The following is an 11,700-nucleotide window of genomic DNA, read 5'->3' as shown; positions in this document are numbered from 1 at the left end:
ATTTTAAAGCTGATATCTTAATACAAATATTTCATCGATATTTTGCTATGTCAATCTCTTTTGAGACCCACCGATTGCAACGTACTGACAAATCATTTAAAGTTCATTTATAATCTTTTATTGGCGCTGAAGATGCTTTCTGGACTCAAATCATCCTGATGAATTAAACAGAAATATATATTTGCGGATTGTGAATAAGAAAACGAAGCCCAAGCGCACTTTAATAACATTTTGTATGGACTAAAATGCTAAAAACATTGCAAATGAAAAGTGCTAAAATGTTTATTGTATGTCTAGCCTTTTTATAACAACATTAAATGTTCACGAAAAGGACATTTAATATAATTTTCGTTTTGGTTTTACATGTATACACCTGTAACATATGCTATCAGACCATTTTACAATGATTGTTGGTGTTTCACATAACCACACTTATATTGGTTTCAAGCCAGTGTGACAGTAAAACTTCGTACAGTCTAGGTTTATAGATAACTTTTTGATATTACATTTAGCATTTAGTGGAGAAGTGCGAGACAGACATGTTCAAATATCGGCGAAATATTTTTTTTTCTGATACACACCTCAATGCCTTATTACATTAAAACACATCAGCAAGACAGTACATATGTGTCAACAAAACCATCATTTGAACTCGAAATCCATTAAACTATGGCAAAGTATTAGCAAGGGAAGGACCTACATAGAAACCTTACGTTTGTATATAACTGTAACCTTCCCATACCTTACGTTTGTATACAACTGTATCACAGTCAATACCTTACGTTTGTTTATAACTGTATCACAGTCCCATACCTTACGTTTGTATATAGCTATATCACAGTCCTATACGCCTTACGTTTGTATATAACTGTATCACAGTCCCATACCCGACGTTTGTATATAACTGTATCACAGTCACATACCTGACGTTTGTATATAATTATATCACAGTCCCATACCTTACGTTTGTATATAACTGTATCACAGTCCCATACCTTACGTTTGTATGTAGGTGTATCACAGTCCCATACCTTACATGTGTATATAACTGTAACCTTCCCATACCTTACGTTTGCATATAGGTGTATCATAGTCCCATACCTTACGTTTGTATATAACTGTATTACAGTCCCATACCTGATGTTTTTATATAGGTGAATCACAGTCCCATTCCTGACGTTTGTATATATAACTGTATCACAGTCTATACCTTACGTTTGTATATATAACTGTATCACAGTCCATACATTACGTTTGTATATAACTGTAGCACAGTCCCATACCTTACGTTTATATATATAACTGTATGACAGTCCCCATAACTTACGTTTATATATATAACTGTATCACAGTCCAATACCTTCCGTTTGTATATATAACTGTATCACAGTCCATACAGTACGTTTGTATATAACTGTAGCACAGTCCCATCCCTTACGTTTGTATATAACTGTAACCTTCCCATACCTTACGTTTGTATATAACAGTATCACAGTCACATACCTTACGTTTTTTATATAACATACCTTACGTTTGCATATAGGTGTATCATAGTCCCATACCTTACGTTTGTATATAACTGTATTACAGTCCCATACCTGATGTTTTTATATAGGTGAATCACAGACCCATTCCTGACGTTTGTATATATAACTGTATCACAGTCTATACCTTACGTTTGTATATATAACTGTATCACAGTCCAATACCTTGCGTTTGTATATATAACTGTATCACAGTCCATACCTTACGTTTGTATATAACTGAATCACAGTCCAATACCTTACGTTTGTATATAACTGTAGCACAGTCCCATGCCTTATGTTTGTATATAACTGAATCACAGTCCATACCTTACGTTTGTATAATAAACTGTATCCCAGTCCAATACCTTACGTTTGAATATAACTGTAGCACAGTCCCATACCTTACGTTTATATATATAACTGTAGCACCGTCCCATACCTTACGTTTATATATATAACTGAATCACAGTCCCCATAACTTACGTTTATATATATAACTGTAGCACAGTCCCATAACTTACGTTTATATATATAACTGTATCACAGTCACATACCTGACGTTTGTATATAACTGTATCACATTCCCATACCTTACGTTTATACATATAACTGTAGCACAGTCCCATACCTTACGTTTGTATTTAACTGTATCACAGTCCCACACCTTACGTTTGTATATAACTGAATCACAGTCCATACCTTACGTTTGTATTTAACTGTATCACAGTCCCACCCCTTACGTTTGTATATAACTGAATCACAGTCCATACCTTACGTTTGTATATATAAATGTATCACAGTCCCATACCTTACGTTTGTATATATAACTGTATCACAGTCCCGTACCTTTCGTTTGTATATAACTGTAGCACAGTCCCATACCTATATATAACTGTAGCACAGTCCCATACCTTACGTTTATATATATAACTGTATCACAGCCCCATACCTTACGTTTATATATATAACTGTAGCACAGTCCCATAACTTACGTTTATATATATAACTGTATCACAGTCACATACCTGACGTTTGTATATAACTGTATCACATTCCCATACCTTACGTTTATACATATAACTGTAGCACAGTCCCATACCTTACGTTTGTATATAACTATATCCCAGTCCCATACCTTACGTTTGTATAATAAACTGTATCACAGTCCCATACCTTACGTTTGTATAATACACTGTATCACAGTCCAATACCTTACGTTTGAATATAACTGTAGCACGGTCCCATACCTTACGTTTGTATATAACTGAATCACAGTCCATACCTTACGTTTGTATTTAACTGTATCACAGTCCCACACCTTACGTTTGTATATAACTGAATCACAGTCCATACCTTACGTTTGTATATAACTGTATCACAGTCCCATACCTACAGTCCATACATTACGTTTGTATATAACTGTAGCACAGTCCCATGCCTTACGTTTGTATATAACTGTAACCTTCCCATACCTTACGTTTTTATATAACTGTATCACATTCCCATACCTTACGTTTGTATATAACTATATCACAGCCCCATACCTTACGTTTGTATAATAAACTGTATCACAGTCCCATACCTTACGTTTGTATATAACTGTAACCTTCCCATACCTTACGTTTTTATATAACTGTATCACAGTCCCATACCTTACGTTTGTATATAACTATATCACAGTCCCATACCTTACGTTTGTATAATATACTGTATCACAGTCCAATACCTTACGTTTGAATATAACTGTAGCACAGTCCCATACCTTACGTTTGTATATAACCAAATCACAGTCCATACCTTACGTTTGTATATATAACTGTATCACAGTCCCGTACCTTTCGTTTGTATATAACTGTAGCACAGTCCCATACCTTACGTTTGTATATAACCAAATCACAGTCCATACCTTACGTTTGTATATATAACTGTATCACAGTCCAATACCTTACGTTTGTATATAACTGTAGCACAGTCCCATACCTTATGTTTGTATATAACTGAATCACAGTCCATACCTTACGTTTGTATATATAACTGTATCACAGTCCCATACCTTTCGTTTGTATTGAATTGTATCACACTCCCACACCTTACGTTTGTATATAACTGAATCACAGTCCATACCTTACGTTTGTATATAACTGAATCACAGTCCAATACCTTACGTTTGTATATAACTGTAGCACAGTCCCATACCTTACGTTTGTATATAACTGAATCACAGTCCATACCTTACGTTTGTATATATAACTGTATCACAGTCCCATACCTTTCGTTTGTATATAACTGTATCACAGTCCCATACCTTACGTTTGTATATAACCAAATCACAGTTCATACCTTACGTTTGTATATATAACTGTATCACAGTCCAATTCATTCATTCATTCATATCTTTATTCCTCCAAATTTGAAGAGTTACAAATGACATATATATGGGTTACAAAAATAGATACACAAAATACATAAGTATAAGGCAAAATGAAAAAGAAAAATCCGTGGAATCAAACAAAAAAAGTTGCATGATTACACAATATATGAGGTACACAACGATAAATAAAGACATACACAGGACTATATCAAACAGCAAGGGAACATGTATGTAACGACAGGACTGTCAAATTGCCAGGATGAACCAGATATAATACGAATGCATATGATTTACATGTCTGGCAGACTATCGTCGTTAATTAAATGTAAGAAGGGATACTTTTTCAGCATAAATACAACAATCTCTTGCAAAAGATGCGAAAAGGCTGTCCTCATTAACAAATATGTCTTTCATGGCAGCAGATGGACTGCCGAGGAATGTCGCAATTTGCACCTCCCTACATGAGTTAGCAAGAACAACATACACATTCACCGGATAATCGTTGACTATCTTGGTGAAAAGTTCATCACGTAGAGTTAGCAATGTGGGACTACGGCAGTCTAAAATACAATGCGCAACTGCATCTTCTGCAAAGATATTGCACTGGGCACATGATAGTTCACTATTAGGTGGAATACCCCATAGCTTTGCAACGTTTTTACACGTTGTGTTGAGATAAGGGAAACATTTAGATAGGTACCATAGTGGCGAAGGGCTGATCTCACAATGTAGGTGTTTAAATCTTAAGAACTCATCACAAGCATTGAGACGTTCACTCCATTGCGAGGAGTACTCACCTAATACGACACCTTTTGTGAAGTGTTTCCAATAGTTTTTAACCGGGACAAACCCAGTTTGCAAAAATTGGTACAAAAAGTCTTGTAGATCATATTTGTGAAGTATGTTCCAGATGTCTAGAACAAAACCTTTTTCGTTACAACAAATGCCAAAATATACATGAAAAAGTCTCAGTAAGAACAATCTCTTTGCTGTAAAACGTGCATCTGTTCTGCATAAAGCAGAGAAGAATCGAAGTTTCGATAGTTCAATGTTTAGACGTATGGACGTAAGTCCAAGCATACTAAGGACAATATCTGATCTAGTGCGCCGCGGAAAACCTTGAATGAGCTTTGCACACAAATGGTGAACTGTTTCAATGCGATTCCATTCGGTCTCGGAAAGTGAATACCAGAGTTCACCGCCAAAAAGGCTACTTGGCATTACAATTGTTTTATACAGCTTAGCACCGGTCAATGGGTTGATTCCAGTACCAAATAAGTTGCAGTTAAGCAAAGCAAAACATTGACCACGTAGCTTGTGAACAATCTCATTGACATCTGGACAGCCTGGTTTGAACTTATTCAAAAAGATACCGACATGTTTACAATGAATAGATTCAGGGAGTGCTTCGCTGCCGAGACTCCATCTGCGTGTTATCTTTGAAAAGACACTTTTGCTTTCATTAAAAACAATTACGGTAGATTTTGATGCGTTGTAACTAAATCGCCACTTACAACTGTAACTGTAGCAGATGTCCATGAGACAGTCCAAGCCATGTTTACAAAAAGACAGAAGGGTAATATCATCTGCTTGAGTTGGACAAGTAACATTTACACCATGTATAAGTAAAGAGTACTGTGAAGCACATAACTCATCCAGTAAATCATTAATAAAAACTGTATACAGCCAGGGAGAAATAATGCTTCCCTGACGCGTACCTTGGCATATCTTAAACCAGTTAGAAATAAAACCTTGGTGCAATACTGCGCTGTACATATTTGAGTATAATGAAACAATGATATTGATATACTTTGAATTTAGACCTAAACTGTGAAGTTTGAAAAATAGGCCGTTATGCCAAACACAGTCAAATGCTTTGGCAGCATCAAGAAAACATGTAAAAAGTTTACTGTTATTATCACACGCATATGTGATAGATTCATGGACTAGAAATGACGTGAAAGTACTACTTACATTCTTTTGAAATCCATTCTGTAAGGGGTTAGGTATAAACAAGTTTGTATCCTCAAGTCTGATAAGTAATAATTTCTCAAAGACTTTCAGAATCACTGGCAACAGAGAGATAGCACGATAACTATTGGGGTCACTCTTTGGCTTGTTATGACCTTTGTATAGTGTACAGATCAGACCCTTTGTTAGTACAGGAGGAACATACTCCAATCTTAAAAAAGCATTAAAAAGAACATACAAACAGTTGTACACAGTGTCGTGGGCATAGAGTAAATGCTCGTACACAATTTGATCGTGCCCAGCTGCTTTACCTTGTGGTAAACTTTTACAGACCTTTTTAACGTCAGACATAGAAATTTCAACAAAACATTCATTGTTTACTATATGATTGGATAGAATATTGGCAACAGATGTATTGATTTGGTCTTCAAAATTAGCATCAAAGTCATTAAGAGACGACTGGGAATATATGTCTTCAAAATATTCACCCCAATGTGTGGCTAGAAGAGCAGGGTCTCTAATAACCCTCCCGCTAAAGTTCATTTCAGCGCCAACAGCACCCGAGGATGACTTACAGCGACTTTTGATGAGAGACCAAAACGATTTTTGATTTACATCCGCACATTTCTCAATGTCGTTGTTGAGGTTTACAATATGGTCTTCTGATTCCTGACGATGTCTTTTCCTAAATAGGCACTTTGCATTTTTATAGAGCCTAAAGGTATTGGAGAGGGGGTCCCGAGGTCGTCCTTGAGAGATCCATTCCAGACGCAACCGCCACATATTACGATGGAGTTCCTTTAGATGATTATTCCAGTACGGTTTAAGGAATCTACAGAATTTACGCTTCGGTAACACACGTTCTGAAGTCCGCTGAATGCAATTCACAAGCTCGTTGGTGTAATTCTCAACATCGTCCTCAGAACAAAGCTCTTGCATGTTCACTAACGACGAGTTACTGATGCATTCATCCAGGCTATCGCGATAAACATCAACATTCTTAGAATCTCCAGAAGTAATCCACTTATAAGAGACTCGCGCCAGAGTATTACAACACGTTTCCCTAGGAACAGGAAGAGGAATGTGTAGCTCGCATAACAAAGGCCTGTGGTTCGAAACATCAAGGAAGTCACGATCTAGTACAGCGCATTCCCAGACGAGATCAACTTTTGACGAGTTGATGATAATGTGGTCTATAAGGGACGACGATCCATCCTCCGAATGAACATACGAGTGCAACGGACCGACACATATATCAGCTGTTGACAACGCGCACAACTGATGCCGGTCAATGAGTCTCTGGAGCGACTGGCCACGCTGGTTTTGATAATTAGGGATACGTGGACCGCTTAGGCGAGCATTGAAATCTCCCATGAGAATTACTGATCCTTCAAGGGAAAAAGTTGTACACAAGTCATCAAGTTTCTCAACATAATCCGTAAATATATCCACGCCATACCGAGAAGTAGGAAGATAAACCTGGATGAAATAAAGAATATCACTGTCCGTGACAAGCTTAATAATGGCGATCCTGCCGTCATCAGACTCCACGACAGACACACGATCGTTAAGTCTTTTGTGCCACATTATAGCAACACCGCATTTACGAGATCGTTTATCAGCAAGCGGATGTAGGGAAAAGTCAGATATGGCTATCGACTCGTAGTCTTTATGAATACTACAAAATAGGTGCCTATTTTCTTCGAAAAGCCAGTGCTCCGCTATTCCACAGATATCGACGTGTTCCCTGTTTAATGCGTCATGCAGATGAGAAGCAGCCGACATTATGCCGTTTACGTTCCACGACATTAACCGAATGTTCATCGACATGGGTAGGCAAGACCAAAGCAAAAAGAGTACAAAAATAAAGCTATAGTACTCATCATCGTCAAATGCTGTGTTTTCCTTGTTACCGTAGAACTGGTTATTTGATAACCACTTGCGGCAGTGGATGCCTTTTGGCCAAAACCCAGCTTCCTTTGTCTTTGGAATATCGGACGAGATGACGTTGACACGCGCAGACACAGAATATTTCCGTTTGCGTTTGTATATAACTGTATCACAGTCCCAAACCTTACGTTTGTATATAGGTGTATGACAGTCCATACCTGACGTTTGTATATCACTAAATCACAGTTCATACCTTACGTTTGCATATGATTGTATCACAGGCCCACACTTTACGTTGTATATAACTGTATCACAGTCCCATACCTTACGTTTGTATAATAAACTGTATCACAGTACCATACCTTACGTTTGTATATAACTGTATCACAGTCCCATACCTTAGGTTTGAATAATAAACTGTATCACAGTCCCATACCTTACGTTTGTATATAACTGTATCACAGTCCCATTCCTTACGTTTGTATATAACTGTATCACAGTCCCATTCCTTACGTTTGTATATAACTGTATCACAGTCCCATACCTTACGTTTGTATATAACTGTAACCTTCCCATACCTTACGTTTGTATATAACTATATCACAGTCCCATACCTTACGTTGTATATAACTGTATCGCAGTCACATACCTTACGTTTGGATATAACTGTATCACTGTCCCATACCTTACGTTTGTCTAACAAACTGTATCACAGTCCCATACCTTATGTTTGTATATAACTGTAGCACAGTTCCATACCTTACGTTTGTATATAACTGAATTACAGTCCATACCCTACGTTTGTATATATAACTGTATAACAGTCCCACACCTTACGTTTGTATATAGGTGTATGACAGTCCATACCTGACGTTTGTATATAACTGTATCACAGTCCATGCCTTACGTTTGCATATAACTGTATCACGTTCCCATACCTTACGTTTGCATATAGGTGTATCATAGTCCCATACCTTACGTTTGTATATAGCTGTATCACAGTCCCATACCTGCCGTTTTTATATAACTGTATCGCAGTCCCATACCTTACGTTTGTATGTAACTATATCACAGTCCCACACTTTGTGTTGTATGTAACTGTATAACAGTCCCATACCTTAAGTTTGTATATAACTGTAGCACAGTCCCATACCTTACGTTGGTATCTAACTGAATCACAGTCCATACCTTAAGTTTGTATATAACTGTATCACAGTCCCCTACCTTATGTTTGTATATAACTCTATCACAGTCCCATACCTTACGTTTGTATGTAACTGTAGCACAGTCCCATACCTTACGTTTGTATATAACTGTATCACAGTACTATACCTTATGTATGTATATAACTCTATCACAGTCCCATACCTTACGTTTGTATATAACTTATCTTAGTCCCATACCTGACGTTTGTATGTAGGTGTATCACAGTCCATACCTGGCGTTTGTATATAACTATATCACAGTCCCATACCTTACGTTTGTATAATAAACTGTATCACAGTCCCATAGCTTACGTTTGTATATAACTGTAACCTTCCCATACCTTACGTTTGCATATAGGTGTATCATAGTCCCATACCTTTCGTTTGTATATAACTGTACCACAGTCCCATACCTGACGTTTTTATATAACTGTCTCACAGTCCAATACCTTACGTTTGTATGTAACTGTAACCTTCCCATACCTTACGTTTGTATATAACTGTATCACAGTCCCACACTTTACGTTGTATATAACTGTATCACAGTCCCATACCTTACGTTTGTATATAACTGTAGCACAGTCCCATACCTTTCGTTTGTATATAACTGAATCACAGTACCACACCTTACGTTTGTATGTAGGTGTATCACAGTCCATACCTGACGTTTGTATATAACTGTATCACAGTCCCATACCTGACGTTTGTATATAACTGTATCACAGTTTCGAACACTAAGCTACAGATTTTGGCAGCGGTACTGGGATACTTAATTGGTTTCATTGATATGACGTATCCGGTATTGTGAGTTTTAGCGGGGTTGTTGAACATTGGGATAAACCATCCTGTCTATGCAAGACCTCGCAATAGTGACCCTCACACACTTACGCTCACCGCTACACATTCCAGTATATAATATATATTCCAAACATATAGTTTAAATGTTTTTTTACAACTATTGTCAAAAGAGTAAATATAAAAAATCGAAATGATCATATATTATTACTGAATAACCTTTTTTATGCAATTTCAGATAATTGTATTGACAAATGAATGTTACACTGTCGAAAGGATTGGACAACAGGCTTAAAGCCTATTAAAGTCCTCCCCATTAGTAATAATTATAATAATTTGAGGTTCTTATATACCGCTTTATCACAATCTAGTTCGTAGGTCGTCTCAAAGCGGTTCACAAATTATTATCCGTGGTGACGAGGTCTTTGCAACTAACCAATATATTTCTCAACTACTTGGGAGCATATAGCCGGTGCTGCCAATTCGGCGCTCACAGCTAGCATTTAACCATTCTAGCACTGCCCAACCACGTACTCATTTACAGCTGAGTAGACTGGAACAAGCGGAGTAAATTATCTTGGTCAACGACACAACACAGTGTCGTGCCGTGACTCGAACCCGCAACCGTTCGGTCACGANCCTTTATAAACATATGTTTTACCATATATATTGATACACTAACACATTTGACTAACATAGAAGACCCTGAGGGAGATTAGCCTTTTGCTAAATCACGTTTTTTAATCCTCAATAAATATAGTTTATTATAATTATTATTATAAATGTTTCTAGTTATGACTGCGCCCTTCAGCAGTTATTGTTGTAGCTATTTAGCAAGGTGTATGGTAAATTCAATAACCGTTGATGTAACCACTGTTGTTTTTGGACCTACCATATACTGTAACCTTACATATTTAAGCGGTATTGTAATTTCAGTGCTTTTTATCCTTTAAATATTGTGCTACATCAATTATCTATTGCATATGTAATGAAAGAGCCAATTCATCGGTGCGATAATCTGTAAACAGTAGATAATACGCTTAAATAAGTCCGCTAAAATATTACTTTTTCTGTTAATCAAGATTGATTGGAATTCGTCAGCTCTATTCGTATATAGTAAACACAGTTATATTTTCCTTGATTGTTATAACTTCCTTATTAATTTTCAGACTTCGTTTGGAATGGTTTAGATAGAATTGACATCCATAACGATACCGTTAGTTCTTATCCTCTGGTTGACTTTATCGCGCTCAGGGAGAATACGTGTTTTTGTTGACTTTATCGCGGCCAGGGAGTAAATGTGTTTTGGTTAACTTTATTGCGGTCAGGGAGAAGACGTGTTTTGGTTTACTTTATCGCCGTTAGAGCGAAAAATGTTTTTGTTGACTTTATCGGCGTCAAGGAGGAAATGTGTTTTAATTGACATTATCGCGGTCAGGGATTAGATGGGTTTTGGTTGATTTTATCACCGTCAGGGAAGAAACGTGTTTTGATTTACTTTATCGCCGTCAGGGACAAAACGTGTTTTGGTGTACTTTATCGCGGTCAGGGAGGAGACGTGTTTTGTTCGATTTTATCGCTGTCAGGGAAGAAATGTGTTTTGGTTGACTTTATCGCGGTCAGGGAGGAAATGTGTTTTGGTTGACTTTATCGCCGTCAGGAGTAAATGTGTTTTGGTTGACTTTATCACGGTCAAGGAGGAAACGTGTTTTGGTTGACTTTATCGCAGTCAGGAGTAAATGTGTTTTGGTGGACTTTATCGCGGTCAAGGAGGAATCGTGTTTTGGTTGACTTTATCGCGGTCAAGGAGGAATCGTGTTTTGGTTGACTTTAATGCGGTCAGGGATGACATGTGTTTTTGTTGACTTTATCGCGGTCAGGGAGGAAATGTGTTTTTGGTTGACTTTATCGCGGTCAGGGAGGAAACGTGTTTTGGTTGACT

The sequence above is a fragment of the Mizuhopecten yessoensis genome, unplaced genomic scaffold (genome assembly GCF_002113885.1).
Source record: "Mizuhopecten yessoensis strain PY_sf001 unplaced genomic scaffold, ASM211388v2 scaffold10839, whole genome shotgun sequence".
Taxonomy (NCBI): domain Eukaryota; kingdom Metazoa; phylum Mollusca; class Bivalvia; order Pectinida; family Pectinidae; genus Mizuhopecten; species Mizuhopecten yessoensis.
This window is presented reverse-complemented; position numbering follows the sequence as displayed.